At 44.1% G+C, this 12,752-nt stretch overlaps 1 pseudogene; it reads right to left on the reverse strand.

The window, feature by feature from the left end:
- Positions 1–6,310: 6,310 nt before the first annotated feature.
- Positions 6,311–7,246, reverse strand: LOC112122981 (annotated as a pseudogene).
- Positions 7,247–12,752: the final 5,506 nt, after the last annotated feature.

Consider the following 12,752-nt stretch of genomic DNA (forward strand, 5'->3'; position numbering starts at 1 on the left):
TTTAGTTGGGAATTGGTCCTGCTTTGAGCAGGGGGTTAGACTAGATGACCTCCTGAGGTCCTTTCCAACCCTGATATTCTATGATTCTATGATCAACACACACACACACACACACACACAAGCATGAATTTAGCTGTAAGCCTTCAGTAGGACTTCTCTCATGTTTATGTGGCAAAGTGTTTTTTTTCCCCAGATCAGTGCCTTAGCTTAGAATATTCAAAGGAGTTGAGTTTTAAATTCTTAATCACTGAGTGTTTGGACAAGAAGCTGTAACAATTCACCAACTGAATTCGTTTATAAGAAACCCAATTATAATAACAATTAGTAACCAGTAAGGCAAGAGAAACAGAGCATGTTAGAGTATGTCCAGTCAAAACAACTCAAGGCTCACAGACAATGCTGATCATGAAGTTCTTGTAAATGAGCTATGGAGTAAGAGATATTCAGAGAAACTCTTTGATAAATAACACCTAATAATGAAAACTTTAAAGGAAATCATGACTGGACATCAACAGTCATGAACAGAAAAAGATGCACAATAATTGGCATTGATTATCTATCTATCTATCCTGTTTTTATATAATGCATACACAAACATGCTTTAAATAATAATAATTAACAACACAATAATAATGTATTAATAATAACAATAGCACTAATAATAATAATCAATAACAACAACCAGCTTCTCTGATCTAGATACATTTGGATCCTTGTGCGGATAAGAGACCATTTGCCAAATCCAAATCAACCCTTTGAATTGAATGGCTAAATCTCAGTTGTCATGGTTACAGGGTTAGCTGCATTGCTGACCCCTTCTCTGGTCCCTCAGATCTCAGCCTGTTAGACCCGCAATAGAGGTCTTTCTATGGGATGGGGAGCAAGCAGATACCGGACACAGTGTTGGTATATAATACTTTAAATACTCTTTATTGATTACAAAACAAACCTTACTTATTTCACATTCACACCGCAAGCATACTATACCAGAGGCCACAGGCCAAAGATCAGAATGGTTCCAATGTCCAGTCAAGGTTCCTTCCGTCAGAATAAGATCATAAGATGCGGGGAGCCGGCGAAAACCACATTTATATTTACATGGGACTTTGGATCAATAAATGACTTCTATTTGCAGAAATTATAAGCACCCGTTTATAGTCCATTCCGTTGTGTCATAGGTTTTTTGCCTTTGTTTACTAGGCCTTCTACCCACACAATTCCAAAGAGACAATTTTGGGGGGGCCACCATGATTTAAGGCATGCCATTTCCTCCAGTTCTTATAGAATTTTATATCAGTCCAGCTGGTGTCTTTTCTGGTTTCCTTTTCTGATGATTTTCCATATTTTTCTCGGAGCATAAGATTGTTTTTGCACAAAGAGTTCTAATAGTTCTAATAGTCCATGCTTCGGTTGCTACCTTTCAACACACGCATTCATGTCAAGCACACCTCATTCATACCAGGCCTCAATGACCTATAACATATTACATGGCTATATGAATCACAATGTATATATATCCCAACATTCCCCCCTCTTGATACATGTTTAATGCTGTTAATTATTGTATCATTTTATAATTTTGCAAGCAATTAAATTTTATATATTACTTGCTCCAAATCTTCTTGTTGCTTTCTTATTTGGCAGTATAAACATAACATAATAAAGGCTAACAAAATCATTAATGCAAATCCCATCACAATAGGATGTAGAATTAAATTTAGAAGAGCTGTGACACTGGGAGACCATCCTTTAAAAGCATTATACCAATGAGAAATTACCAATTTTTTTTGACCATTGTGGATTAAAATGTTTATTTTTCCAGCTGAGCAGACTTAGATACATTTTTTTCATATTGCCTGGGGGGTTCTTTTGCTTTTATTAGTTATTTTTTCCATTGTTTTCAGTATATTCCCAAATTAAGGACCAGTTTAAATTTTTTGGTTCCTAAATAATTTTCTTTTTTTAAAATAGAGGACCTCGGTAAATAATGTTATTAACAATGACCTTTGTTACATTACATTTACAAGACTTAATTGGGCCATTTTTTGTTATACTTCTCCAAAATACACGTTTTTCATGCATCTGAAGAAGTGGTGTTTTACCCACAAAAGCTTATGCCCAAGTAAATCTGTTAGTCTTTAAAGTGCCACCAGACTCCTTGATGTTTATTAGTGGCTGCCACACAAATACACCCATTGCCTAAATTAAACACTTTTGTGCCAGTAGAGGCTAAATATCACATGGTATATTGTCCGCTTGAATGGTTCAAATGACATCCCTCTAGGGACCAAGTTAATTGTGGGCACACCCATTTGCTTCATCCCCACTCTTTACAATGTTTTGTTAATTCTACTAATTTATAATCCCCTTCTTCTTGAATCAAGTGTGTCCCAGTTATTTCTATTTGCCATAACTCTCCATTCATAATTTTTGGCAATGCCTAGGCCATTACTGCTTTTCTTTGCTTTCCTGTGTTGTGTAACAGCATTTTGCCTTTTGACTCTCCCCTTAGAGTGGCTTGATCCCAGTTAAACTTCATATATTTCTTCCATCCTGTAATTCATTGATTTCATATATGAGGATCTTTGAACCATTCAAAAGGCCATTGCCCATTACTTAATGGATTAACCATTTTTTTATGTATTATATTTTATAAGTTTGCATTTGTACACATTGTACTGCTAGTACAGTTTTACTGTCAATTTCAGACACACTAAATAGATTTACATTTAAAGACGTTTTCAAGGCTTGGGCTTGTTTTAGTTGGAGTTCCACACTTTTTATTTCTTGTTTCGATAATGCATCAAAATTTTGTGTCACATCTGTCTGTATAGCCCCCAAAATCTTACCCAAAGCTGACATTTTCCCTTGTAACATTTTAATATTAAATGAGTTTAAAACTCCAGCTCCAGCTTCAATACTACCTATGATATATTTACCTATACTGCTCTTATTTCATATAGTTGTCTCCCCATTGCTGTTGCCACACTTGTAATACAGGCAAGGCATATGGCATACACTTCGGATGTTGTGCACTTATGTTTACTTGCACTTCTTTCAACCAGATGTTTGATCCACAATAGTTGGGGCTTCGATTACTTCTCCCCTCCTATATGGGTGCTTGTCTGCCACGATTTTTGGTGAAATCTTGTTTACTGGTATCTGATTAATAGACATAAAAAAACCCATATTGCCGAAAATATATTCCCCCATTAATTTTCCTAAAGCAACTCAATCTTATCATTATGGAAGGATTTGCTATTATACCATATTTCCATAATTTAAGAGCCATTGACTCATTTCATTTTACATGAGCATTACCCATTTTTGTTTATTAGTCACATCTAGGGTGACTACATCAAATTCTAAATTCCAAAAGGTACAGTTCAGAGTACTCATATTTAGATTGTTCTCATCATAACTAAATCTAAACCTTAGGTGACCTTCCCCCTTTAGTATGTACAAATATGTCCATTGCTCTTCAAAATCTTTTGGCTTTACCTATTTTCATGTTACATTTTTGCCATCTTCCCACCATATTTTAAATTTTACCTCAAAAGGTTTTTCTTTACATATGGTTTTATTTGTTCCTGTTTTTTCCATTCTGTCTCACAAATGCATTATGCCCTTTGATCACTCAACTACCTCTCTGCTGTGTCATTTACCTCTGTCACTTTATGTGTGAGTCAGTGGCCATCAGATTCTGTTCTTGGCTCTGCCACTGACCTGCTGTGTGACCTTAGGCCACTCCACTCCCTCCTTGTGCCTCAGTTTCCCCTCTCCTTTTCTCTGCCTTGTCTGGTAGGACGGAACTCTGTGGGGGATGGGCTGTGTCTGATTATGTGTCTGTTCTGTGCACCTGTGAACAGTATTGGTGTTCAGCTGGCAGAAGAGTCAGAAGACATGGTGCTAAAGCAGAAGATCTAGGTTCTAATCCCATTGACCTTCTCTAGATACTTGCACAGGGTCAAGAGAGACAGGCGTTGGCTGGGGGCTTTTACCTACTGTCATTAGTTTAAAGGAGTTAGTATGTTTAATACATATGCTGTGGGCTACTGACTTAGCTATTACTCAGATTTACCATCCTGAAAGTATCCCTTTGAAACAGAAATAAACGCCATTGCAACAGAGCGAATCGGTTTCAAACTTGTGCTGTTATTGGACAATATTAATGTTCCCACTCTGGCTCAAATCTAAGTTTCCAGTTACGGATGAGCAGATATTTTCTGCTTCAATTACTTCAAAAGGAAATTGGGTTTTCTGTCTGTCAAGGCTGCTTCCCCACTTTGAACTTTAGGGTACAAATGTGGGGGCCTGCATGAAAACTTCTAAGCTTAACTACCAGCTTAGATCTGGTCCACTGCCACCACTACCAAAGCTAATTCCCTTCCCTGGGTAGCCTTGAGAGACTCTTCACCAATTCCCTGGTGAATATAGATCCAAACCCCTTGGATCTTAAAAGAAGGAGAAATGAACCATCCCCCCTCCTTCCTCCCACCAACTCCTGGTGGATCAAGATCCAACCCCCTTGGATCTAAAAACATGGAAAAATCAATCAGGTTCTTAAAAAGAAGGCTTTTAATTAAAGAAAAAGGTAAAAATCTCTGTAAAATCAGGATGGAAAATAACTTTACAGGGTAATCAAACTTAAAGAGCTCAGAGGACCCCCCCTCTAGCCTTAGGTTCAAAGTACAGCAAACAGAGATAAACACTCTAGCAAAAGGTAAATTTACAAATTGAGAAAACAAAAACAAACTAACACACCTTGCCTGGCTGTTTACTTACAAGTTTGAAATATGAGAGACTTGTTCAGAAAGATTTGGAGAACCTGGATTGATGTCTGGTCCCTCTCAGTCCCAAGAGCGAACAACCCCCAAAACAAAGAGCACAAACAAAAGCCTTCCCCCCCCCAGATTTGAAAGTATCTTGTCCCCTTATTGGTCCTTTGGGTCAGGTGTCAGCCAGGTTACCTGAGCTTCTTAACCCTTTACAGGTAAAAGGATTTTGGAGTCTCTGGCCAGGAGGGATTTTATAGTACTGTACACAGGAGAGCTGTTACCCTTCCCTTTATAGTTATGACACTGTCGAAGAAATTTTCGTGGGAAGCCTCCATTATGCTAGAAAAACCATATTGATATTGGGAAACTGAAAACATTTCATTTCTAATTGCAGCATTTTTCCCCCCAGTTTTCAGCATTTTTTTCTGAAATTGGTGGGTTTTCAAGTAACAAAAACAAAAATGGTTTGGTTTAAACAATTTCTATGAAAAATCCATTTTTTTCTGGGGGGAAAAAACTGAGCTGCTGTAGATATTTCAAAGCAGACAACTTACTGTGCTGAGCTTCGTGGAAATTTCCCAGCTTGTGATGCATTTCACAGTTCAGGATTCTTCACTCATTGCCTATCTGTCAACAATGCCCCATCTCTGTATTATCCAGCAGCAATTTCCCTGCCCTTTCCTTGAGTTGCTGGATCTCTCTGTAGTTCCTAGCAGACAGGGATCCACTCCAAAGATGGGAACTCCCTGCTCCCTTTCTCAGCCTGCGAGTTGAAGGACTAAATGGGATCAGGGACTGAAATCCCCTCGCAGTTCTAGAGAAGATCCCAGCTTGTGCAGGCTTCAAACACTGTCACAACCCACTATGTCTCTGTGGCTAGATAGCTGAATCCGGTCTCCATGGCTCTGATCTCATCTCAGGAGCAAACCACCTTGTCACCCTGCCCTAGCTGAACCTAACCCCAGAGAATGGGAACACAACATACCACGGATTTCACACGAGGCTCAAGGGGTGTCCCAAGATATTTGAATAATAATATATAATATCCAAAATTTCTGCCCCCCAAAAAACCACCTGAAACAAAGAAACAAGGTGACCAACCTATAAAAAATGAAACAAAATGAAAAAAGAAACAATCAAACAAACACAAGACAAACCAACCATACATGAAGCACAATTATTATCCCAAAAAAGGAGAAGAGCAAGACTTCATGAACTCCACAAGGAATATAGTTATGGCTATTGATATTTAGTGCTATATGGTCAGACAGCATGGCGATGGTAGCACTATAAATCCCTAAGAAATCTATGTACACACCAACCTATATATATGGTTAGATATATAGATTCTGATCTTATTTACACAGGTGTAATTCTTCACTGTCATTTTATTCAGTTGAGTTATTCTGAATGTTACTACTTCATAAACAGATTGCTTGCTATGGTCTCAAGAATACAGTTTTGTCATCACTTGATTATCTTTATAAAGAAATCCAGAATGAAATCGCAGTCAAGGAGCAATGATTGACATTTTAATTCTTGGTGAATAACCTCCACACAATCAGTTTCTTCAATGCAGTTTTGACCTCCTTGTTCCTCATGCTGTAGATGACTGGATTCATCATTGGAGGCACAACGGAATAGAGAACACCCACCATGAGATCCAGACCTGATGCTGAGCTAGAGGTGGGTTTCAGGTAGGCAAAGGTCCCAGTGCAAATAAACAAGGAGACCACAGTAAGGTGAGGGAGGCAGGTGGAGAAGGCTTTATGCTGGCCCTTCTCAGAGGGGATTCTCAGCACAGTTTTGAAGATCTGAATATAAGATGCAATTATAAAAACAAAGCAGTTTAAACCTAAGAAAACACTAAAGACAATAGCCCCAGCTTCACTAAGGTATGAGTCAGAGCAGGCGAGCTTGAGTAGCTGGGGGATTTCACAGAAGAACTGGTTGATGACATTGGACTGGCAGAAGGGTAAACTGAAGGTGTTCCCGGTGTGCACAGCAGAGTAGACAATACCAGTAATCCAGGCACTGGATGCCATTTGGACACAAGCTCTCCTGTTCATCACTCTCTCATAGTGCAGTGGTTGGCAGATGGCGACATGTCGGTCGTAAGCCATGATGGTGAGTAAGGCAAGATCAGCTGCAATTAAGACTACGAAGAGAAAGACTTAGGTGACACATCCAGGATAAGAAATCACCCTGGTGTTCATGAGGGAACTGATCATGGATTTGGGGATGGTGACAGAGATGGAGCCGAGGTCTATGATGGACAGATTCACCAGGAAGAAGTACATGGGGGTGTGAAGATAGTGGTCGAGGGCTATGGCTGTGATGATGAGAAGATTCCCCATCAGGCCTGCCAGGTAAATCAGCAGAAACACCACAAAGTGCAAAATCTGCAGCTCCCGAATGTCAGAGAATCCCAGGAGAAGGAACCCGGTCATGGTAGTTCGGCTGGACATTTTCTTCCTCGGCACATTGTGTGATGGCTGTTAAGGGAAGGACAAAACCAATCGTCAGGATTAAAGTGACAGAGGGAATGGCCCAGATTCCCCTCAGTAATATGTCATAGTAGGAGTGTCAAAGGTGCACAGCACTCGTCATTGCCATTAACAAGGAGTGGTGAGTTAACACACAAATGTAAATTGGCATGGCTCCCTTAAAGTCAATGGAGCTGCATCAGTTTGCACCATCTAAAGATCTGGCTCAGGATATGGCTTGATAAAATGCCATGTGAAGGATGGAGTAAAGTGCAACCCCAAATGCAACAATTCTGCCAAGAGGGATCCCCTGTTGCTTCAAACAGCAGGCTTTGGACTTGGGCATGAAACTAAAATGCTAACACTGATATCCACTTTCCAGGGAAATATGACATGGACTCACTCAGCATCATGTATGACAGTTCATCTGTAATGATTCCAATGCAACATCACATGGCCTGCTGACGCATTGATTTATCATACCAAATCTTAGCTGCATTATGAGTCAACAGTGTGCCCTTGTTGCCAAGAAGGCTAACGGCATTTTGGGCTGTATAAGTAGGGGCATTGCCATCAGATTGAGGGATGTGATCATTCCCCTGTATTCGGCATTGTTGAGGCCTCATCTGCAGTATTGTGTCCAGTTTTGGGCCCTACACTAAAAGAAGGATGTGGAACAATTGGAAAGTGTCCAGCGGAGAGCAACAAAAATTATTAGGGGGCTGGAGCACATGATTTATGAGGAGAGGCTGAGGGAACTGGGATTATTTAGTCTGCAGAAGAGAAGAATGAGGGGGGATTTGATAGCTGCTTTCAACTACCTGAAAGGGGGTTCCAAAGAGAATGGATCCAGACTGTTGTCAGTGGTACCAGATGACAGAACAAGGAGTAATGGTCTCAAGTTGCAGTGGGGGAGGTTTAGATTGGATATTAGGGGGAAAAAATTCACTAGGAGGGTGGTGAAGAACTGGAATAAGGTTACCTCTGCCCAGGGCTGAGTGGGACAGAGTTTGGGTGCAGGCTCCGGGCTGGGGCACGGTGTGGGGTGCAGGATGGGTGGAGGGGTGCAGGCTCTGGGAGGGAGTGAGGAGGGGTGGGTGCAGGCTCTGGGACAGAGTTTGGGGGCCGGAGAGGGGGTGGTGGGTGCTGGGGGGGAGGGGACTGCCATCACATGTGGCTTCCTTCCTCCCCTGCTGCCCCTCACCATAGCCTCAGTGGGGGATGGGGCTGCCCCTTGCCCAATGTTTGCAGGAGTGGTGGCTGGGGGGAAACCCAGTCAAATTCTGGTTTTACTCTTTCATTGATGGATCACTTTAACCCCTTACAAACCCCTTCCCGCCTCTCTCACCCCCTTTTCTACTGGGCTTGTTTGATCTTTTCGGTGGAGCCAGATGAAAACCACAAACCCCAGCGAGAGCAACAGGCTGGAAGACTAGACTGAACCCACCACCCACCCAGCCTAGTCCATCCCAGAGCCCAGGACTGAGGGCAAATGTCCCCCCACCCCCGGGCCACCTGCTTCCACTCCTGGCCTCTCCTAGTGCCGCCAGCGATTCTGTGTGGCTGCATCGGGTGGGATTTCAACCGGAGCCCCCCCTCGCTAAATTCACCCCTGTTTTGCGACCACTCTGCACCAAGAGCACCTTCCTTCCCTGCCCTAGAGCTGCTGGATGGCTAGAAAGCTGAGCTGGGTGTTTGATCGATCCGGAATATTATCATGCCCCCCCCCAAAAAAACGTAATGTCCACACAGCTTGTGGGGGTGGGATATTCCTCCCCCCCCCAAAGCCGGTCTATTTTATTGTTGCAGGGCAAATGAAGGAGCCAGAGTTTAATGGAGATATTCAGCCCCTACAGTGGTCTTGCAGCAGGGGAAGCAGAGTTGATGGGAAGGGAACTGGTTTGGATAGGAGCCCCCATCCCCCTCCTTTGCAAAATAATTTGGGGAGGGGAATCAGATCACTCTATGCCTCAGTTTTCCCTCTCTCGGGGGAGGGGGGAGAGATAAAAGTCTCAGCCTGCCGTGTTGCAGACCTTTCGCATTCTCCCCTCTTGATGTATTTGATTTCCTCCTCCAAACCTCCCTCTCTCTCTCACCTGGAATTCACAGCACTAAGTACCGGCTCTGGGCTTTCTTCCTGGGTTACATGTGTAACTCTTCTGCCCATCTAAGTTGGCAGCAACAAGGGCCGGGTTCTGTATCTAGGGGTTCCGTTTCAATAACGCAATGGAAAACCAGCTCGAGCCCCCACCCAGGGGGGGGACAATTACATACCACCCCCTGGGTGCCTCTAAGAGGCAATACTTCCCCTCTCGCAAGCACGGAATCTGAGTGTAGCAGAAAATGTTTAATAACAAGAGGTAAACGACATCAGCATTAAATTGGAAAAACACCACTAACAGGATTCATAACACCAACCATGAGCAAAAAACCCACCCCAGCAGACTGGGCTGTGTCCTTTCCCTTTGGTTCTTGAATCCAGCAACCCAAAAATCACCCAGAGTCCCCAAAGTCCAACACCCCCAAAGTCTCTTGGGTCCAGCAACCACCCAAAGTCCCAAAAGTCCAACAAACCCCAAAGTCTCTGTCCCTGGTCAGTGCAGCCCCAGAGTAAAAGGGGGGGGGGCACGCAGGGTGTTAAGGGGCACCTTACGTGATCCGAGGCCGGCCGGCCATCTCTCCGTTGGGTTACGCCGCAGCCTTCACCGCGAGCCAGTCCACTTCCTGCTGTCCCATGAACTGCTCCACTCTACAAGCTGCTCCGCTCCGCTCACCGACCCGTGAGCCGCTCCAGCCATCCCCGCAAACAGCTCCGCTTGCCGTTCCCCTGGGCCACTCCAACCGGCCCCGCAAGGCTCCGCGCGGCTCGTTGCTCCTCCAGTCGTCCCCACAAATTGCTCCACCAGCTGCTTAGCAATATAGCTTCAGGCTCCCCCACTAGTTAACACAGCACTCAGTGATCTCATCAGGTCATTTAAGAGAGGCCTCCTGACAGACCTTTGAGAGGTGTCGCTTAAGTGTCTGATTTGTGCGTTCCACTACTCCACTGGCTTGTGGTCGCCATGATGTGTGGAGTTTCCAGGGGATTTGCAGAGCACTTGATATCTTTTGAACAATTTGAGATGTGAAGTGTGTTCCATTGTCAGATTCCATCCACTGGGGAAGGCCTAAGCGAGGAATGATTTCCTTGAGCCACTGTCTTGGCAGTGTTGTTACGACATGGGAAGGCTTCAGGCCATCCGCTGAATCGATCCACTAAGACAAGAAGGTACCTGTACCCTTGGGTCCTGGGAAACTCAGTAAAGTCTATTTGCCACACCAATCCTGGGCCTGGGGTAGGTTCCAGGGTGGCTGGTGGCACTGCTACTCCTGGTCGAGGGTTATTCTTTTGGCAGATTAAACATTCAGCTTGTACCTGTAATGCTTGGGGTTTAAGTCCAGAGGTTAAAAAATATTTATTCATAAGCTGGGTAAGAGCCTCTGTGCCTGCGTGTGTGGTTTGATGCAGTTTCTGCAACACTGGTCGAATTAAGCCCTTGGGCAGGAGGATTTTTCCCTCTGTGGAATAAAGCCATCCCTCCTTTTCCTGGAGACCGAGACTGTTAGCCAGGTTTCTGTCCTCTTGGGAGTACTGAGGGGCTGCAAGCTCACCCACTGATGGGATGAGGGTATGCATCTGGGCATTCTCCTTAGTTGGTGATTTCAGGGTAGCAGCTTGCTTAGCTTCCCTGTCTGCTCTGGCATTGCCCTTGGTTACATCTTGATCTTCCCTTTGATGGGCTTTGCAATGCACCACTGCTACTGCTGAGGGGAGTTGTACCGCTTCTAAAAGCCAGAATTTGAGACCCATACTTGACCGGAGAGCCTTGGGCTGTTAGCATTCCCCTTTGCTTCCACAAACCAGCGTGAGCATGCAATACCCCAAAAGCATACTTTGAGACAGTAAAGATATTAACCCGTTTGTCTTTTGCCAGCTCGAGTGCACGAGTCAGGGCCACTAGTTCAGCAAGCTGGGCAGATGTCCCTGCCAGTAAACTCTCAGCTTCCACGGTATCATGAAGAGACACAACAGCATAACCAGCCCTCCTTTGCCCATCCACAACAGTACTACTTCCATCTGTATACCATTCCAAGTCAGCATTTGGGAGTGGCTGATCTTTTAGATCTGGGCAGCTAGAATACTGAACATCTATGATTTCTAGACAGTCATGTTCCTGCTTTTCTGTCTCTGGTAGCAGGGTAGCTGGATTAAGGGAGGGACAGATCTGCAGGGTGACTTCAGGATTCTCTAACAGCTTCACCTGGTACCGAGCAACCCGAGCCTGTGTGAGCCAAAGACCACCCTTAGTGTCCAGCAAGGCTCGGACCATATGGGGAACATACACTTGCACAGTTCCTCCCAGTGTCAGTTTTTCAGCTTCCCCAAGCACTAGAGCAGTAGCTGCGACCGCCCTCAAACAGGCTGGCCATCCCTTTGAAACTTGATCCAGTTGTTTAGAAAAGAATGCCACTGGATGCTTCCAGGCACCTAATAGCTGGGTAAACATTCCCAAAGCTCCCCCTTTTCGTTCATGCACATACAGTTGGAACGGCTTAGATAGATTGGGCAGACCTAGGGCTGGAGCTTCCATCAGCTTCCTTTTCAAGATTTTAAATGCCCTGTCTGCTTCTGGGGACCAGTGAAAGGGGTCATGTTCCGCTCCCTTAACACATTCATACAGAGGTTTAGCCCACAGTCCAAACTCTGGAATCCATATTCTGCAAAAGCCTGCCATGCCCAGGAATGCCCTAAGCCATTTACGGTTGCTGGGGATGGGAACTTGGCAGATAGCCTCCTTTCTTTTGTTTGAGAGCTGTGTCTCTCCATGCCTGATGTGAAATCCCAGATATTGAACCTCTGAAAGAGCAATTTGGGCTTTGCTTTGAGATACCCTGTATCCTCGCAGTCCAATAAAGTTTAGGAGACTCACAGTAGCTCTGAGACAAGGGATTAGACCCACAGCAGCAATTAATAAGTCATCTACATATTGCAGCAGGAGGGATCTGTCTGAATTATCCCACTCCTCCAAGTCTCTGGCCAAAGCCTGTCCGAACAGAGTGGGGGAATTTTTAAATCCTTGAGCCAATACTGTCCAGCAAAACTGCTTTTTAACCCTTCGTTTGTCTTCCCATTCGAAGGAGAATATCTCCTGAGACTGGGTGTCAACTGGAATCGTGAAGAAAGCATCTTTTAAATCTAGGACTGAGAAATGGGTATATTGCCCCCCTATAGAGGCCAACAGTGTATACGGATTTGGAACCAGGGGGTGCAGAGTCTTAACCCACTCATTAACTGCCCTGAGGTCCTGTACCAGCTGATATGTGCCATTGGGCTTCTGTATGGGCAGAATGGGGGTGTTCCAAGCTGACTGGCATTCTCATAGTACACCGCACTCTAGGAATCGATCTATAGTCTCTTGTAGTCCCTCTCTGGCTTCCCTTTTAATTG

The sequence above is a fragment of the Terrapene carolina genome, unplaced genomic scaffold, assembly GCF_002925995.2.
Source record: "Terrapene carolina triunguis isolate 2854851 unplaced genomic scaffold, T_m_triunguis-2.0 Scaffold119, whole genome shotgun sequence".
In the NCBI taxonomy this organism is placed as follows: Eukaryota; Metazoa; Chordata; order Testudines; family Emydidae; genus Terrapene; species Terrapene triunguis.